Source organism: Prionailurus viverrinus, chromosome A1 (genome assembly GCF_022837055.1).
Source record: "Prionailurus viverrinus isolate Anna chromosome A1, UM_Priviv_1.0, whole genome shotgun sequence".
Classification (NCBI taxonomy): Eukaryota; Metazoa; Chordata; class Mammalia; order Carnivora; family Felidae; genus Prionailurus; species Prionailurus viverrinus.
In genome coordinates, this window is record NC_062561.1 from 145967914 (window position 1) to 145989097 (window position 21184).

The following is a 21184-nucleotide window of genomic DNA, read 5'->3' on the forward strand; positions in this document are numbered from 1 at the left end:
TACTCATTATTGTCATATTTAAAGCATACACATTAATATGCACCCTTAAGTGAGGCTAGTGCTTATGATCCATTTTCCACTTTCCCTAGAATAATTCTGGAAGAGTTTTTCTCATAACAAATTCTAGCAATGTCTCTGATCTGTACTCCTTAAGGTATAGGCAGAACAGGAAAGAAAGGCTTCAGAAGAATACAGCCACAGACATAAGGACCCAGAACTCTTAACACTACAGAAAGAAGTGGGCAGGCGTTCAAAGGAAAAACTCCAACTCAGGAAAGACACAGGATAATTCTTTCCCTATGATTTTCAGTGGATATAAATGCACGGTAGTTATTTTAAATTTTTTGAGTTAAGGTTTCTTAAAGATCCATATAAGGTAATCAGAACTTTATGTTTCCCCCTCACCCCCAGGTCTTAATCTATTTCCTAGCATTGGTTTGAAATATTTAGACACTTACAGCATTTGGTCTTTCAGACTGTTTATTAATCTCTTTCTTAGGCAACTCTTAAGCATCTATTTTGTGTAAAGTACGGAGAAGCAATGAAATATCATTAAGATCTATTAATGTAGAATCTGTAGCAATAGAGTCAGAGAATGCATCTTTACATCAAGAAAGAGTTTAACTAGTAGCAAAAATAATTCTAAATATCTGATGTTAGAAACAAAAACAATTTTCAAACATCCTGAGAAACTTTACAAATGAACACTTATGCTAATCACCATCAACAGTTAATAAGCTCCTACTATTGTTCTAGGTGTTAGGAAAAAAAAAAAGAGAGAGAGAGGGAGAGAGATACAAATTTTGCTCTCAGGTAATTTTCAGACTTGTTAATGGGATGAAACATATAATTAAAAATAAGATTGGTAATATAAAGGAGCATATGATGGGTATGCAAGCAACAAAACATAAAGAAACCAGAATAGGAAGAGACCATTATAAGAGACTCTTGACAAAAGGGCTTCAACTGACAGAGGAAATAGCACTTAATCTAGGTATTAAGGGAAATGGGATAAGCAGGAAGAAAAGGAGATTTTAAAGAAAAGGGTAATAGTATGAAAGAATTATCTGTATTATACTCAACAGTGGTAGTCAAAATAAAATTCTCTATGTACCTGAAAGTAATAAAATGGTTTCGTAAGATACTCTATTACTGAGACAGATTTCTACATTTCAGTATACAATAGAAAGACTTTACTCCAGTATTATGGAATATAATATAGTAACAATACCAACTTCTATTTATAGTGTTTTATAGCTTATAAAATGCTTTCACATATGAAAGTCATTTATTATTAGCCATTTATAGTAATTTTACTTTATTAAGAATTTTTTTACATAATTCTCTTATAATTATTTTTTTAGCTTATATTAAAATGAGCCTTATTATGACATTTGTAATTTAAAAAAGTGTTTATCTAGAAGAATGTTTACCTATGGAATCTCCCAAATGAAATGTAGGTTATCATGAAAAGCTTTAGAATACAGAAATTTACTTTATATTCAAAAACATGAGCAAAAACCCACTTTTTATTTTTTTAATATCAGAAAGTAGAATCTATATTTTTCAAATTTAGATAATGTTATTTTTATGCTTCAGCTATATTTGTATCTAAGACAAATATTTAAAATGTATCTCTACATAAGAAGCCAAAAAAGAAAAGCAGGCAGGAGGGACAAAAAACAAGATGAAACACAACATGAAGCTCTATTAAATTCATCTCCAGATAGTCAATTTCTAATCAATTGCACTAAGAAAGCATTTAGCATTCATGAGTGCCTAAATCAAAGAAAACAGAGTGAGCTAAGAAATCCTGACTTCCTTAAGTCCAGATAGAAATAAACAAACTAACTCCTTAATTTTAGATAAGCAATCATAGCATAATTAGCAAATTTGAAAATAAAATTTAGGAGATAACTAAAATATTTAGATTCCTGAATTCACATCCCTAAAGAAGAGACACTATGAAACACTGCACTAAATCTGATTAAGATTAGTTTAACAAGGAGCACCTGGATGGCTCAGTCAGTTGAGAATCCAACTTCAGCTCGGGTAATGATCTCATAGTTCTTGAGTTCGAGCCCCAATGTGGGCTCTATACTGACAGTTCAGAGCCTGGAGCCTGCTTTGGATTCCATGTCTCCCTCTCTCTCTGCCCCTCCCCTGCTCTCTCTCTCTCTCTCTCTCTCTCTCTCAAAAATAAACATTATAAAAAAAATTTTTTTTTAATATTAGTTCAACAAAAATAAATGTAAAATCCTGTGCTTGAATCAAAAAACTTGCAGGATTGACAAATATAACTTAATAATAGCTCATGTAAAAAGGCAGATTTTAGTTGACTGTAAGTTTATGAATTAATAGCATATTTAACTGCCCTGCCAAAAGAGCTAATTTTATCTCTAAAGGTTTTAATAAAGTATAGAACTAGAGAGGAGAAGTAATATTCCTAGAAAGATGAGGAAGAAAAAAAAGAAACACAATAATAAACAATGGCTGAAAGTGTCAGTGATGCCTAGCCTGCAAAAAGAAAAGACCCAAATACTTAACTTAATATGTTATTAACTATTAGAGACATTGGTCTAATTTCATATGGCTACAAAGGGTGGAACTAAAACCAATGATTCAAGTGAGAGGAAGGCAAATTCTAACTCAATGTAACAAAGTAAACATTAGAGCTATCCAAAACTGTTATGGTTTAGGAAAGAACCATTTTGGGAATGGGAAATGTAAGTGTCCAATAAGTAAAGGAACAGGTAAAATATTGGGATACTGAAGAGGGTTTATTCATTGAACAGAAGTTTGGACTCGATGACCTTTCAAGTTACTTCCCAAGTGCAAGATTATATAATCCTATTGTTACTAAAATATGGCCCAGAGCAACTGAACAACTTCCAGAACAACAGAACTATTTAGAAGAGTTGAGATTAAGATGTGTCACTCTTAAAGCTTAGACTACTATATCTAGGAAAAATACTGTATAATATGATTCAACAATCATCCTCAAAGAAATTTTATTATCCAGGAAATATCATTCTGTGACCAAGTAAAGGACGAAGTGGCAAGCTCACCTGTCAAAGTTGAACCTAAGGTAACTTCCAGGACAACCACCACTCCCACCACCCGGCTCCTACGTGCAAACATTAAGAAGATAAACTCTGTTTTTCCATAATATACTACTGTGTGGTTCCTACAGATCAGTGTGGACCAATACTCCCGTTTCCAAACCAAAAATGTAAGATAAAAGATATGCCTATGAGAAAAATCTAGCCCTACCAATCAAAAATTACTCAACTGATTCCATGTGCGTTGGTTCAGTGGGTAAAATCAGAGCAAGCAGAGTTCCAATCAATAAACAGAAAGAGGTATATCACCAGACAACTCTAAGAGAATATGTAATTTCTAAACCCATTTACCCTTTCCAAATTCCCCCAGATGTTAGCTTAGAGAATTGTTACATCCTATATTAGTTTAATCCTTTTAACCTAATCCACCCTATAATGAGAAACCATATTTTTTATTCCAAAACAGTTGAAGGGGATAAATTACACTAATATTGACAATTACAAAGCCTGCTAAATAGAAAATGTGTTATAATAGGTTCATGGTGTTAAATCAGATTACTATGCCACTGCAATGTTTTCTTGGCATATCAAAATATAATTTATAAATTGTAAGTAAAATATTTTAGCAAAGGTCTGCCTTCCATAATTGGTTTCCCTAAATGTCTGCAAAACTAAATGTGTTTGAGAGCAGAATGGTCTGCAGATACAAACACTGTCAAATGCATAATCTCTCCTTGTCTTTAAACAGTTCCCTTCTGATTATCAGAGCGTACAAGAGAAATACCATGAAAGTGCCAAAACAGCAAATTAACCAAATTTACAGAGCTTTCAGAAGTTTCTAGTCTCCTTCCCCAAACACACACACATACAAATAATTTTAACCTCTTCTATAGCAGAGATTAGTTGCTTCAAGCATTCTCATCAGAGTAAGAAACCACATATTTAGTTGGACGTTTTTGCTCCCCTATTTCCCTTGAAGCTGGGTATGTTCACTTGCCTGAAGATTGGCCAAAGAGATATGGACTGAAGTTGGAAGACTTATACAAGGAGGTACATTCTTCTAGTTCCTTTATCCTGCTCGCAGCTGGTAAGGAGGATACAAGGGTTCTTAGCCTCCATCTTGGATCATGGAAAGGAGACTACTTTAGGAATACCAGATGCAATGCACTAAATGTTTGTGTACCCCACCCCCAAAATACATGTGTTGAAACCCTAATTCCAATGTGATAGTATCTGGAGGTAGGACCTTGGTGAGTTAGTACAGGAGGGTGGAGTCTTCTTAAATGGCATTAGTGCTCTGACAGAAGAGGCCAGAAAGCTAGCTACTTTCTTTTCATTGTGTGAGGACACAGAGAAGTTGGCAATCTACAGGCATCAAGAGGGTCCTCATCAGAACCAGACCATGCTGGCACTCTGATCTTGTATTTCTAGCCTCCAAAACTGTATGAAATAAACTTCTGTTCTTCATAAGCTACTCAGTCTATGGTACTTTGTCACAGCAGCCTGAGCTGACTAAAACACCAGTCAAGAGGTAGAAGGGGCATAGATCCCTTGACAACTTCATGGAACTGCCATTGCAGCCTTCAATTCTCAATCTTCAGACTTCTTTTCTTTGAGAGGAAATAAATTTTATCTTATTATTATTTAGAGTTTTCAATCACGTACAACCTAACCAATTCCTAAGGAGTAAATGTGCTGACAAGTCAGGCCTCCTGTCTAGCCTTCCCACCATACTAACTTCCTCACAACTCAACCGAAACCACAGGGTCACAAGTGGTCACTGCACAATCTTTATCTTAGTGCACTTCTTTAATGTATGTGATTCTGGTGATAACTCCTCCTTTAGACCTAAACCATCAAATCACCTTCTACTCATTCTCCTCCATATCTTAAATCCTTGATTTGCTTTTTTCCTACAAGCTTTTCTTCCTCCACCTACCCTTCAACTGCTGACATTCCCTAAGTTTACTTCATAGTCCTCTTCTCATTCTACAGGTTTTCCTCAGACTGACTAGGCCAGTCAATAGAAAAGAGGCAATGCTTTACACTACCCAACTTATATCTCCAATTCACAATTTGGGAAAAGCTCCAGATGGATTTATTCAACTGTTTACTGGGAAAACCCACCTGATTCTCCCCCTGGCAACTTAAATGCCATATTCCTCTCTCTTCTACCTCTTCAATGACACATATACATTGTGTCCAAACCAAAAACATGATGGTCATTCCTCAGTTCCTTACTCTTGCCTGATATGCAGTCACTAAATATTCTAGATGCTACAGACTGTGACTCATATCTGTCTCTTTTGGCAATCCCCTCACAGCCACTTTCCCACATTACTGTAACTGGTCTTCTTTTCCACCCATCCTCACTCTTCTCCATAGTGAAATGAAAAGATCATTACAAAGTTTTGAACTATTAAAGTTGCTTCCCTGGTCATGAGTGCATTCTCAGGGAATAAGGGCTAGCCAGATACCCAGATACCCAGAATATGGCAAAAGTGGCCTGTTCAGATTTGTTAATACCCTCTTCTACAATCTCATCTATGTCAACCCACTTGGCACACCTATATAAAAACCAAATGGAAGAGTTTCCAAATGGGTGGTATTGCTTCACAACTACTTGCCTTTGTACAATTCTACTGTGTGGAATTCTCCCCTCCTACTAAACTAGGAAAATGGCTCCTCCTCCTTGAAAAGTTTAATTCAATATTTCCTAACTGTGAAACCTTTCCTGACCACCATCTTCTCTCTTAATTTTCCTTCCCTCTGTGACACCACTGTAGCTTTGTTATAGAAATTACGCAAATAAATAATTAGCACACAATATTGAATCTAGTTTCTCTTTTAGAATTTGAGACTGGAAAAAAATATTAATCATCTTTGCATTCCTAGTATATCTCTGACACCTGGTAGGTATTAGTAGAAGGAAGAAAGGGAGGAAAGAAGGCAGGGAGGGAGGGATGTGAAAGGAAGAGAAAAAAAGACAAGGGAAGGAAAGAAAAAGGGGAAAAGTCCATTGGTTAATCCTCCTAACAACTCAAAAGAGGAAAATTAAGGCCCAGGAAGATTTCAAGATTTATTCATGATAACCCAATAATTAAAATGTAGGCTAGCCTGGGTGGGTCAGTCAGTTGAGCGTCTGACTCTTGGTTTCAGCTCAGGTCATGATCTCAGTTTCGTGAATCTGAGGCATATGCTGGGCTCTGTGCTGACAGTGCAGAGCCTGCTTGGGATTCTCTGTCTCCCTCTGTCTTTGCTCTTCCCCTACTCACACCGTCTCTGTCTCTCTGGGGATAAATAAGTAAACTTTAAAATAAAAATAAAAATTAAAAAATAAAACGTTGGATAAAAAGTATGACCTCCATCTGTCTCTCAAGTTTAGTTCAGTCTCAATACAATACTCTTCCTTTCAAGTCTACTCTTTTTCCCCAATATTTCAATACTTTCCACTTTCTGTAAGAGTGGCAGGGAATTTATTCATAAATTTAATGTGCCCTAAAAGCATAAAAGTTGCCTATCAAACATCTGGCTTCTGTTCTGGCAAGTAAGAAACTTAGAGGTGTTCTAAGATCAAGATCAAGAGTCACATGCTCCATCTTAACAACAAGTTGAACAAAGAGAAAAATCAACAACTGTGCTGAGATCTCTAAGAGAGAAGAGGTCACAGAGCAAACTATTGCCCCCAAACTGTAGAGATAGACAGGCAGATATACAAAAATACAACTAATCAGAGCAGAAACCCCTGAGTAGGAATCTCTTCAGGAACCAATGTGTGGGTAGGAAACCTGAATTATAACTGACAAATTGCTAGAGGCTCAGCATGGGCAAGTCTGAGAGACAAACACTCCAGAGAATCCAATCACAGGGAGTGTCCATACGATGGTGAGTTTTATTTCCATGAGCCCAACCTGGTTCTCACAGTAGGTATCAGAAAAAAATCCCCTCAAGCTTCAAGCATGAGAAGGGGAAAAGCAATCATCTTGAAATACTCTAGAGCATTCTATTTTTCCTTTACTTTTTTTCTTCTCAGATTTTATTTTTAAGTAATCTCTTCAATACTCAACGTGGGGCTTGAACTCACAACCCCAAGATCAAGAGTCACATGCTTTCCCGACTCAGCCCAGTCAGGTGCCCCTATTTTTCTTTAAAGGCTGCTCTCAGGAGAAACTATTTTGCTAGAGCCTAAACTGCTGGAGTTTCATCAGAGCATAATCAACTCGAAGTGACATATCCAGCAACCATCTCTAGCCTTCTAAGTGGGGTAAGGGAAACACAGAAGTCCAGTCTCCTCTAGGCATCCTGCACCACCTAAGAGGGGATAATCCTGAGAACCACTTAGGACATTCAGAGTCCAGAGGCACAGGATCACCAAAAGACCAAGACCTAATCCTAGGACTACAGAATGAATATCTCCACCTCCCTGCCCCCTTCATACACCTTTCCACTGTGTTACCAAACGCCTATTTAATATAGTTCCTTATACCCAGCACATCATGTCCACCTTTCAACAGAAAGTTACAGGGTATACCAAAGGCAAAAAAACACAATTTGAAGAAACTGAACAGCATCAGAACCAAAGTCTGATATGACAAGAATACTGGAATTTTTTTTAAAATAGGATTACTATTGCTGAGGGCTTTAATGGAATGGTAGACAACATGCAGAAATGGATAATTAATGTAAATTAACCAGATTATTATTGCTAGAAACTTCTCTCTTTACTTTGATTAAAAGAGGCTTATTTGGTGTATTTTCTTATTTAATAGTACTTTCTTCTTTTAATGAAATTTATTTTACACTGTTTTTAGTTTATGCTATACAATATAATACTTATCTTTGAAAAGATTCCAAAGGTTATGTAATTTAAAGGAAATTTTAATAAAGAATTTCAAGTGTGTGAAAGTAACATTTTAAAAACAAACCCATGTGTTCTATGGACATTTAAATATTTCCTAATGATATTATAGAAAAAAAAAAGTGTCTATAAAAGGAAATGGTGTAGGGGCACCTGGATGGCTCAACCAGCCAGTCCAATGGCATGGGACTCTCGGTTTGGGCTCAGGTCATGATCTCATGGTTCAAGAGTTTGAGCCCAGCATCAGGCTCTGCCCTGACAGTGCCTGCTGGGGATTATCTGTCACCCTCTCCCTCTACCCCTCCCCCACTCATGCTGTCTCTGCCTCTCACAAAATAAATAAATAAACTAAAAAAAAAAAAAAAAAGAGGAAAGAAAGAAAGAAACGGTCAGGCAGAACCTGACTTGCAAAGGTTGATCTGGCAAATCTACCACATCTGAGAAATGCAAGCCCCTGGCTAGGCTAACTGCCAAAATTCAAGGTCCTTTTTGTGCAGCTATTGTTAAACATTCCCCTACAGTTCCCTGTTCAACCATCTAGTCTCCAACTTATTCTACCCTGCTCTTGTAAGGTCAATTTGACCCCATCCCAATAATATTCCACCTTCCTTAACTGCCATCCTTCCTTTTTTAGGTGCCAAGATTCTCCACCTCTAGAATGATCTTTCATATATCTGTCTCCAGGTACAATTACTTCACCCATTTCCCTAACTTGCATAAGCCCCTGTCTCCTTCCTGTCACAGCTGCAGAGGTCACTCATTCTCTCATTGCCACTACCACAGAGTGACGAAATATCCTCTCACTGCCAATGGGGCTTGGAGAAGAAATGGAAACACTCCCTGCTGTATTTAGGGGTATGGAAGTCAGGAAAAAGGCGGGGGGGGGGGGGTGGGGGGCATTCTTCTGGTTATTAGAATTGCTTGTATACCTAAATAGACTCTCTAAATTTTAGATTTACAGTTGGAACTCATATCCCCAAGACAATGGGAAACCATAATATTGTTAGTTCTGTAATTCAGCCATATTATGGGAACCACTGGGAATTTAATTACAATTTTCTCTTTAGGGATATTTCCCTGTACCAAACAAGACAATTTACAGACCACATTTTGAAAGACAACCTACTTAAAACACTGGGAGCAGCATGTTATTTATTCACATTTTCCTATACTACTAAATAAAAACTATGGAGAGATAAAACTGTAAGTGGCTGAAGAGCAGGAGCCTCGCATATCTTGTTTCAGATTTTTTTTAAGGTGTATTTATTTTTGAGACAGAGACAGAGCATGAACGGGGGAGGGTCAGAGAGAGAGAGACACAGAATCTGAAACAGGCTCCAGGCTCTGAGCTGTCAGCACAGAGCCCGACGCGGGGCTCAAACTCGCAGATCACGAAATCATGACCTGAGCCGAAGTCAGCCGCTTAACCGACTGAGCCACCCAGGCACCCCTTGTTTCATATTTTACACTACACTCAGCATTGGCCACACTTTAAGCACTCAACAAATATCTGGAGAAAAAAGGTGGGGGTAGGCTGGGGATGAAGAAAAGCCCAACATCCCCAAGAGAACCCATCCATGATGAACTTGTGCCTATGACTATGTAAGAGAGAATGCAGGATATTTCAGAGATCTAGAAGAAAGGAACCTTCTTCATCCTTCAGGTTACATGACATAAGTAAGGACTCCTTTTTGAATAATCCTAACTTATCCATGGGTTAAAATCCTATCCTCCCAGGACAGACTGTCAAAAATTACATCTGTCCAGTTGAAACTTGAGATGTTAAGTCATCTTTCACTGGGAGCACTACAAAATAATGTGATAAATGCTTTCAATTTTAACCACTCAGAGAAATAAAGTGGAAGGTTGATGACATTTTTCTATATAAAATTTAGGAGCAAGGGAGAAAGAAGTCTAGCCACAGTAGAAAACTTCTTCAGATTAAATTATTCAGATTGATTGTTTTTTGGTTCCACTTGTTAATTTATCTACTCAAATAGTTATATTCTTAGGTGTGTTTTTATTATAAGAGACTATGACAGCTTTATTGGAATTTACAACCTAGTGTTTATTTACATAGAATGTTTCATTAACATTGCCTGCCTGATCTTCTATTTTAATTAGATTAACATCATTTGAAATAAAACCAGTTTCAAGAAATAAAGCAAAAAAGGTAAATATGATAGTTAACAATCATGATTACTGGCCCAAATATTTTTAATCTTATCGTCTCTCAAAGGACCTAGGAAAAGATTTTGAAGAAGAAAGAGAAGCAAGATCTAAGGTCCCAGGGCTGCTATCTATTTTTTCTGGAGACCATTAAAAACTTTTTATGTTTTAAATTTATTTTGAGAGAGAGTGAGAGCACATGTGAACAGGGGAGGGGCAGAGAGAGAGGTAGAGAGAATCCCAAGCAGGCTCCCACTGTCAGCACACAGCCCAATGCAGGGCTTGAACCTACAAACTGGGAGATCATTACCCAAGCCAAAATCAAGAGTCAGATACTGAACTGACTGAGCCACGCAGGTTCTCTGACCACTAAATACTTTTTAAGAAGAAATAAAGTTCTCAAAATAGGCAAGATAAAAACTGAGTTATAATATTATATTGTTATAAGTATAAATCCCTTATATCCAGTAATAATTACTCAAATATCCAAATGATATAGTAAGAGGCTAGAATAAATGTATCAAATGAACAAATATTAACATTACAAAAATATAACCATAATTGTTTGCCCCACAAGTAAAATTATTTATCTAAAAATATTATCTACACGGGGTGCCTGGGTGGCTCAGTCGGTTGAACGTCCGACTTCGGCTCAGGTCAGGATCTCACAGTTCGTGAGTTCGAGCCCTGCGTCGGGCTCTGTGCTGACAGCTCAGAGCCTGGAGCTTGTTTTGGATTCTGTCTCCCTCTCTCTGCCCCTTCCCGGCTCATGCTCTGTCTCTCTCTGTCTCTCAAAACTGAATAAAGTTAAAAAAAATTTTTTTTAATATTATCTATATATTCTTCTGAAAAAGAAGTTCTTCACACTGTGTTTTATATCCCAACAGATATTTACTTTAAATTTCTTTTTCCATACACCATTCTCTCCTCAAAAGTTTAAGATGATACCAGGAAATTGATATGTCTATTTAAAATAATGACTATGACTAGCAATGTATTATGAATGAACTACAAAGATAAATACACATGAAGTAAAAGGTTTTAAATATAAAATACCAACCATGGGATACCTGGGTGGCTCAGTCAGTTAAGCACCCAACTTCAGCTCAGGTCACAATCTCCATCCACATTTCATGAGTTCCAGCCCCTCCAGCAGCCAGGAGCCTACTTCAGATTCTGTGTCTCCCTCTCTCTCTGCCCCCTCTCCTGGTCATGCTCTGTTTCCTTCTCTTCCTCCCTCTCTCTCTCAAAAATAAATAAACATTAAAAAAAAATTTTAACTGTGCAGGTTTTTGCCAAGTTCCAGTAAATTAATAAATGCCAAACCCCATAGTGCAACTTGTAAAAAAATGAAATAGCCAATGGTTGACAGGAGGATCTAACAAACCTTTACAACTTTAGTCTGCCAGGAATAAGTTCAATGAATAATATAGCAAAAAGAGCATCAGCACATAATTTAAGCTTCTAGGATTTGGCAAAAGAATTCTGCTTAAATAGGTTTAGGTACTTTGATTGACATTGGCATCCCTTAGTTTAACTAACTAAGCTAACATAACACTTCGTTAGTTACAGAGTCCTTATTCATGACACATTATTAAATTGAGACTAAGATTCAAGATCAAAACAGGAAAAATACCGCAACAGTGCAAATAAATAATTGTTAGTATAATGATGTAAGATGTAATGTTGGTCTTCTTACTTCATGTTCAATGAAACTGCTCTGGACAGTCATTCTTCGACTCCCACATCGTGAAAAAAAAAAAAAATCCACTGAAAAAAACCACTAAGAACTCCCAGGCAGCTCCCTGGTGCCACTAGTTTTGCCTAAAATGATTATCCTACCATCACAGATTTACACTCCCTCAATAACTTTGGTCTTTGAAACAACCCCCCACAGCCCTGTCTGTGCCTAACTCCCTCTCCATGAAAGAAGTTGCAAGGGAAAAACAGGCCTCGGCAAGCATCTTTCTGTTCCACTGGGTTACCTCTACGCAAGATATGTGCAAAACACGAAGCCAAAAACTGATTAATCCAATGGCTCAGTAAAAAATGAGAATACGTAAATGAGTAAAAATAAGAGTGAGTTTAAAAAGAAGAGTAGTAAGTAGGTTTTTTTCCCTACTGTTACTTTCCAATCCACTGGATCCTCACTGAAGACTTAAAAACAAGTTTAGAAAAATGAATTACAGACAAATTTATGGAAAGAACTGCAACAAAAACAATATAAATTTCTCAGAGATCGTATCTTGTGTACAAAATTGATCTAGTAACTATCACTTGGGGTCGCTGTGACAACTGCATATCATCTACGTAAAGTGCAAAGCACAGTGCCTGGCACATTATGGTTAAAATACTAACGATTATTATTGTGGGTAAGTACTTTGGATATACTGACAGATAAACGTGACCACATTATGAAAATATAGTTCATTCTCCTTCAAGGAAGCCTTAAGGCAGAAATATAACCTGCCAAGATGTAAAAGCCTTCAAGATTTCTCAAGTTTAGGAATATTATGGGGTTAATTCAATTGGCCTGCCTACTTCAATCCAGTAGCACCTTCAGCTGTGGAACTATAAGGGCACAAACAAAATACCTCATGCATGAGAAGAAAGGAAAATTCTTCCATAGATGAAGCTCTACTATAGTCCCAGGCAAAGCTGGGTTCAGGATTTCAGAATTCCTCAGCTCCTGGGTGTACACGCTGCTAAACCTCCTACCCTCAGCCTCACAACCTTATACATGAAACCAGACAAAGCCAGAGGGATAGTTTAGAAAAAACATAATTCCTGGATTAATCAAGAAAGGAGGTATTCTAGAGAAATACTGAACACAGGGCACCTGGGTGGTTCAGTGTGTTAAGCATCCAACTCTTGATTTCAGTTCAGGTCCTCATCACAGGGTCATGGGATCAAGCCTCATGTTAGACTCTGCACTAGGCATGGAACTTGCTTAAGATTCTCCTTCTGCTCTCCCTCACTCGTGCTCTCTCTCTCTCTAAAAACAAAACAAAACAAAACTGAACACTACAAGAACCCAATCTAATTCTAAACTCTTTGTATTTCACTGTCTATCCCAGATCAATCTTGACAAAAATTTTCTTTATTAAGCATCTACTATGTGCCGAGCACTATGCTAAATGATTCTACTAGAGATGCCCCAACTGAAAAAGAACTTTTTGACTAGGCTAATCTCATAATCTCTTATATTTTAGTCATATCAAAACAAGCCCTCCAAAATACAATAGTACTAAAGCATTAGACATCTTTAATTCTAAAGATATCTAAGACTAATAAGGTATACATTGAAAGAAATCAACATAATTTTTTAATAATAAAAGGTTTCATAAAATAATAATAAAAATAATATAAGATTTTATAATATTTAGAAGAGGAAAAACTATAGATAGATTCTTCCTGCTACTCAATGTTACTCATATACAGGGCTTTCATGCAAAGCAATAGAAGCAAAGCAATGAAAGTTCCAAAATAGGAATCTGAAAATACAAAGTATATGAAACACAATGCCAATAAGTTCTGAACAAATGCAGGAATGCTATTTTTTTAACTGAGCTTATTACTTTATTCTTCTTTTTTTTTTTTTAATTATTACTTTATTCTTTCATCCAGTCTTTTGAGCATGAGCTCTCAGGTGTTCAGTCCCAGTAGTAAGTATCCCTTATGTCACCTGACCCAAATACCTATTCAAGGTGGGTCACTACATTTTTCTGTCATTTTATTATACGAGGATAGATCATTATTTTTTGTCTCTTTCAATTACGTCCCCTTAAAGAGCTACAATCTATCTTCATAGGCTTTAGCCAACTAAGAGCTACCTGTGACCCACTCCAAGCTGTCATTTACATCTCATATTGAACTACTAACGAATGTTGCTTTCTTGTGCTATGGCTAAACCTTAATGTACTCAGGCTCCAAAAACTGGGAATGAGATATTTATATACAGTCCCTACTATTTACTATAACAGACAAGCTGATTATTTTTTTAAAATAATTTTTAAAGTTTATTTTTATTTATTTTGAGAGAGAGAGAGAGCAAACAGGCGAGGGACAGAGAGGGAGACAGGATCCCAAGCAGGCTCAGTGCTGTCAGCACAGAGCCGGATACAGCCCTGGTATCATGACCTGAGCTGAAATCAAGAGTTGGATGCTTAACCAACTGAGCCACCCAAGCACCCCAAGATGGTCATTTTAATAAGAGATTTGGGGGGCTTTCTTCCCCCTTTTATTCCCCAAATTTCTTATTCAGTATTCTTTGTGCGGTGGCTACTTTATTAAAGTGGTTCAATATTTGATTAAGGATTAAATGGTAAAGCAGTATGCCCATTAAATTATAAAAACCTTCACTGTTTACATAGACTTTTAAAATTAATTAAATAACATAATGGAAGTTTAAAAACTAGATTTCAAAGTGAGCTTTGAGAACATACAAGTTATTTTGATGATATTAAGCCATGACAAAATATATGCACCGGTAATGATAGAATATATGTATAGTGCCAGTAACCAAGGGAGATTCCCAAAGCTCAGGCATCCTGAGCCATAATCTTCAGTGTCCATCATATGAACACACAAAACTTGGCAATGATATAGTGATTCCCTGTGACAGGAAAGCACATCAGGTTATCTAAGGTCCAGAGGGAATATTTCACGATATGTATTTCCAGAAAAAGAAGTCAAGACGATTTATTTTTATTTTTATTATTTTTTAAGTTTTTATTTATTTATTTTGAGAGAGAGAGAGAGATCAAGGAGGGGCAGAGAGAAAGGAAGAGAGAGAATCCCAAACAGGCTCTACACTGCCAGCATGGAGCCAGACATAGGGCTCGATCCCACAGATGGTGAGATCATGACCTGAGTCAAAATCAAGAGTCGGATGCTTAACTGCCTGAGCCACCCTGGTGCCCCAAGATGATTATTTTTAAATTAAATTGTTTCAATTCAATTCCTCTTTCACTTAATTGTCAAATACTGAGTCTGAGCCTTGTGTTTATTTTCCCAGTAATGGAAAACTGGATTTCTCTTAAAGGAAACAACCTAAAAAGGACCCTAATAACGTCATCTCATTTCAGATTATCTTTCAGTTTATTTTATTTTATTTTATTATTATTATTTTTTTTAACGTTTATTTATTTTTGAGACAGAGACAGAGCATGAGTGGGGGAGGGGCAGAGAGAGAGGGAGACACAGAATCTGAAGCAGACTCCAGGCTCTGAGCTGTCAGCACAGAGCCCAATGCGGGGCTCGAACTCACGGACCGTGAGATCATGACCTGAGCTGAAGTCGGACGCTTAACCGACCAAGCCACCCAGGCGCGCCCCCTCTTTCAGTTTATTTAAAAAAATTTTTTTTCAACGTTTTTATTTATTTTTGGGACAGAGAGAGACAGAGCACGAACGGGGGAGGGGCAGAGAGAGAGGGAGACACAGAATCGGAAACAGGCTCCAGGCTCTGAGCCATCAGCCCAGAGCCTGACGCTGGGCTCGAACTCACGGACCGCGAGATCGTGACCTGGCTGAAGTCGGACGCTTAACCGACTGCACCACCCAGGCACCCCTCTTTCAGTTTATTTTAAATAAGTTTTTATTTAATCCACAGATCCAGAATTTGGTTCAAATTTTGCCAGTACCCATTGACAAATTCTACATTGTGTTTATTATATTTTATTATATATTACTGTGTAATAAATGTACCGTGGTAGAGCTGAAAATATTTGCTACCTAAAATGAATAAATGCCAGTAGTACTGGCTATGGAGCTTTCCTGTTGCTTTAGTTCCTTCAACATTCACACAGAAAACTGAAGCTGAGGCAGGAAGTGAACACCCAAGCCAAGCCAAAAGCCAGGCAATCTGAGCCATGTGGAATGGTCACATGACCACTACTGTCACAAAGTAGCGCTGGTATTTGTGTTACCTAAGCAATGAGGTAGAGGGCTGGGGATTCTCCTCCATAGTAATCTGGTGCTCTTAGTTTTCCTTTCTGAATCCTTCCACTGTGGTTTACAATTAATGACGGCATGATTACAATGTGTGAAAAGTATGTTAGGCTTTCACTATCTCTATTTCACTGACTCCTGGGAAAACTATAATCTTACATATGCTTTCCTAGTTACCTATAGGTCTTATGAAATGCCATCACCAGCTTACCACCATCTATTCAGCTTTACTACTTTCATTACATTAAAAAACCACTGTTCTTCAGATTTTGTAAGTATACACACATACACACACGCAATTTAGCATTTTAAATATACTCCATCTTTGTTTTAGAAATTTTGGGCTAAATTTGGATGAGTTTCTTTACTGTTGGACCACTCAAAACCTTTAACATGCTCATCTATATTAAAAATTTCTTGACATAAATATAATATGCCACATTTCTAAATCTGTTCAGCTAGAGACCTTTTTAATGGAACACTATCACAGCATACACCTTGGAAAACTCTTATCCAAACTATTCAAAACATTATAATTCTAACTTATAAAACAAATATGCATATCTATATAATATGTATATAAATATGGATAAAAACAAATCTGATTAATTTATTCACTCACCCATTTATGTGCCCATCCCACCAGCCAGCCAACAGAAATCAGGTATATAGAGTGATTATATTTGTGAACAGTTCTGTATTTGGTGCTAGAGGAGATAAAGAAATCTGGAAATATGTTTAACACATTTCCTATTACTTTCTTACTATTCTCCTTATAAAATATTTGAGTTAAAAACACCACTAAATTAAAATTCTTAAAGAATCTGTTAGTAGAAAACATATCTGGCCCCCCTTAAGAAATTTTAAGTGGTAAACCAAGGAAACATTTATTCTACAAAAGCACTTTAATACTAAATTTCACCAATGTATTCAAATTATTTTTATTATATACAATTTTCCAAAAGCAACTGAATTAAAAAAATAACAACTGATCCTTTTCAGTCTAAAAATTAAATGGCACTTAAATATATACTTTAGGATTTAAAAACTATAAACACATTAAGACCATTAAATGTACCCTAATTAGATTCAGCTAATCAACAACTCTGCAAAACCAATTATGTAAAACCACTGCCTGTACTTCAGAATTTTTGTAAGTCAAGTTCTTCTTTCATTTCCTTCATCTTATTCCTGACTTCTATACTGCAAAACTATAGGGGAAATCTTTAAACTCTTTGACCATTAATGCTCCTAGTAAGTAAAACCTTAAAGTAGTAAGACATTGTAAATTGGACATGTTGGGAACCAAACATACCCGTGTTGAGTCTGTGCTGGAATTTAGAGACACACTGTCTTGTTTCAAGTCAGTATTATTTACAGTTAGGGCCTCTACACCTTTGACGTAATCCCCTATCTTCTTCCCTTCATGTATGCATGGTCAACACAGCCTCCTGAAATCAGTTCAATCCCCAGTTCTGTGCAATTATTTTCAGATGACTCTACCCTACAGATATATACTCACCCACCTCAGAATGCATAGCTCACAGTCCACATCACTCACAGCATGTATTAATATTATACCTCATATTATTACTTTATACTACTGTTTAACTTTTTACATATCACAGCTTTCCATCTGTCTATACTGTAATCTTTCTGAAGGCAAGGAATAATACTTTCCTTCTTTGAAAGCTGCACTAACCTTCAATAGAGTAAGCACTCAAATTATTTCACAGAATAATCAAGTTTCACAGCTGAATCTGCAAATCTCTCATTGCAAATAAAAGAGAAAGCCTACAAAGGTGAAAACACTTGCACAAGGTTATTCAGTTGGGAACTGAATCAGGCAAGAATCCAAGTGCAGGAATCTAACCTAGTATTCTTTGTTTTAGCCCATGTTAAAAGAAAGAAATTGTGCTAAAATATATTTGATCACTCTCCAGTTTGGGTAAGTACAAAAAGCTAACCTGTGTGTATAACCAAGAACCTTGCATTGCCTAAAAATTAACATTTACTTCATTATTAATCCTTGGCCCATCCTGAAAATGTCAGTAATGATGATTACACATATTATATTACACATAATATATAAGTGATTTGGTTAAATGTCCACTGACCCAAAACAGCCTTTATTTTGTGTAACTTACTTCTTCCTTTTTAAAGCATGATGGGGGGGCGGGGGTGGTACTCAAACTAAACAGCCAGTTACCCAAGTTCTAGTTAATAAGAATTTATCTAAATAACTGTAAAGAGTTCCTTGACTCCCTCTGAATCTTACTGTTCGAGAAGTCTTCTCACCATTTGTTTATGGAATAATTTTAGGGGTAAAAAAAGGCTAGCTACTTGATAGTTTGATTAACCTAAACTTTCCTTCAGAGACTCTTCTATCACCTGCCTAAGTTCTCCAGGGAAGTGTGGCCATTTATAAGCACAGGAGAACAGCTGTAGCATGAGGTGACAGATAAAGTTAATCTAAGAGATTAGCCCCAAGAGAAGTGCTTAGCTCTCAGTTAACTTTGTGTATTCCAACATAAGAAAATTCCAGGGAAATAAAATTATCAATATGGGTATTTCCACAAACCAATCATTAGATAATTCTATGGCTCTAAGAAGCACAACAGGGATGATTCTGTCAAAAATGCCTTCCTGGGTATTAAATTAATTTAATCTGAGAGGTAACAGAATAGTGAGGATCAAATGAGAGTTTCTATTCAGTTACTGGAAACAAAGTCCATATCTCCAGTCATAGTTCTTTTACTAAAAGGTAAATGTTTGGGTTAAATAGTACCCCCCCATAAAGATATGTTGAAATCCTAGCCCCAGTATCTCAGAATGTGACTTTATTTGAAAACAAGTTTGTTGCAGATATAATTTGTTACAATGAGGGCCCCCAATCCAATATGACTGGTGTCCTTACAAAAAGAGGAAATCTAGACAGGCACATGTAGAAGGAAGATGATGTGAAGAAATACAGGTAGAAGTCGAAAAGAGAGGCCTGAACAGATTCTTCCCTCACAGCCCTCAGAAGGAACATACCTTACCAACACTACGAGTTCAAACTCTAGCCTCCAGAATTATGAAAACAAAAAGTTTCTTATAGCCACCCACTTTGTGGTACTCTGTTACAGCAGCCCAAGCAAACTAATACAATAAGCAACAAGAAATAATTTTAGGGGTGCCTGGGTGGCTCATTCAGTTAAGCCTCTGACTTCAACTCAGGTCATGATCTCATGGTTCGTGACTTCAAGCCTCACATTGGGCTCTGTGCTGTCAGGGCAGAGCCCCCTTCAGATCCTCTGTCCCCCTCTCTCCCTGGCCCTCTCCTGCTCATGCACGCAAGAACTCTCTCTCAAAAATAAATAAACTTTTTTTTATTAAAAAAAAATAAATAATTTTAAAAGTGTCTATAAAGTGGGGTGCCTGGGTGGCTCAGTTGGTTAAGCGTCCGACTCTTGATTTCGGCTCAGGTCACGATCTCATGGTTTGTGACTCTGAGCCCCGCATCAGGTTCTGCACTGACATCAAGGCGCCTGCTTGGGATTCTCTCTCTCCCCCTCTCTTTCTGCCCTTCCCCCACTTGTGCTCTCTCTCTCTCTCTCTCTCAAAATAAATAAACTTTAAAAAAAGTATCTATAGTGTAATTGCAAAACAGCACTGAACTAGAAACCCAAAAGTCTCAGAACCTAGGTTTTAAATTTGTAAGCTTTGGCATAAATCTCTGCCTCCATTTTCTCATCTCTACCTCTTTCAGGTTGCTGCGAGGATAAGACTTAATAATGTGTGTGAATGTCCTTGGAAAAGTACAAAGTACTAAACAAATAGAGGATGTTATCATCCAACATTTAAAATTTACTTAACACACTAAGCTTTTAGGTGAGAAAAGCAGCAAAATTACAAACAAAGTATGTATGTGATCCCCACATTTTTTTTCCTCAGAAATGAGAAAATAATGACTTCAGATGTTTAATCAAAAACTATGTCAAATGCATAGTACAAGTTAAAGCGCATCCTGGTCAACATTTCTTTATTTGTTAATTTTCAAACCTGCAACCCCCCCCCCAAAAAAAAAACAAACAAACAACACCCAGAAACATTCGCAGCTCACAAAACGATTCGTTCATCTAACACTTATTTAGTATCTACTATATTCCTGAAACCGGATTAAATCTTCAAGATACAGAACTCAAAGAAACAGGTTCTAATTTCAAGGAGTTCCCTCTATAACAAAGGAAATAGGAAGTGATTACATAAAGATCCATATGAGCTATGACAAGTACATAGTACAACAGAACAGAAACATATTTTAGTGCCTACATTTGAATAGGATGTTTAATTTTCTGAATTTGACAATGCTTTAGACAACATATATAACAACACCTTAATGAACTGAAGTTGTTCAATTTTCCTCCTTAGCTCTTTGCTGATCGTTGCTTCCTGTTAGAGACAGAGAACATCATCTCTCAGATTTTTTTTTTTTGTTTTTTTTTGTTTTTTTTTTTGTTTTTTAACGTTTATTTATTTTTGGGACAGAGAGAGACAGAGCATGAACGGGGGAGGGGCAGAGAGAGAGGGAGACACAGAATCGGAAACAGGCTCCAGGCTCCGAGCCATCAGCCCAGAGCCCGACGCGGGGCTCGAACTCACAGACCGTGAGATCGTGACCTGGCCGAAGTCGGACGCTCAACCGACTGCGCCACCCAGGTGCCCCTCTCAGATTTTTTTAAAGCAGCCTTATAGGCACCTGGGTGGCTCAGTTGATTAAGCTCGGACTCTTGATATCAGCTCAGGTCATGATCACACACTGAGCATGGAGCCTGTCTGGGATTCTCTTTCTCCCTCTGCCCCTCCCTCACTCACTGGCTCTCACAGTCTCTCTCTCAAAATAAATAAACTTAAAAAATAAATAAAGCAGGCTTAAATAAAAACTGTTTTTCTTTAAATGTGCCTCATTTGTGTAATTCTCTTGTGTTGAGGAAGAGGATTATAGTTAGACCTCACTAACCAGATATTTATTTTCTTAAGAGAAAAGCAAAAAATTAATGTTTCAACTCTTAATGAAAATCCTTCTAAAATCCTTCTCTAGTTTGCATATATGGATAGTGTATCCCAATTAAAGCTGTCTTAGATGGCAAAAGATTTTTCAA

At 37.0% G+C, this 21184-nt stretch overlaps 1 protein-coding gene across 2 annotated transcripts in view; it reads right to left on the reverse strand.

Annotated features, from left to right (window-relative positions):
* The window catches only part of SSBP2 (single stranded DNA binding protein 2), a 323509-nt gene that overhangs the window by 245124 nt on the left and 57201 nt on the right, over positions 1-21184 (reverse strand). The window lies entirely within an intron of this gene.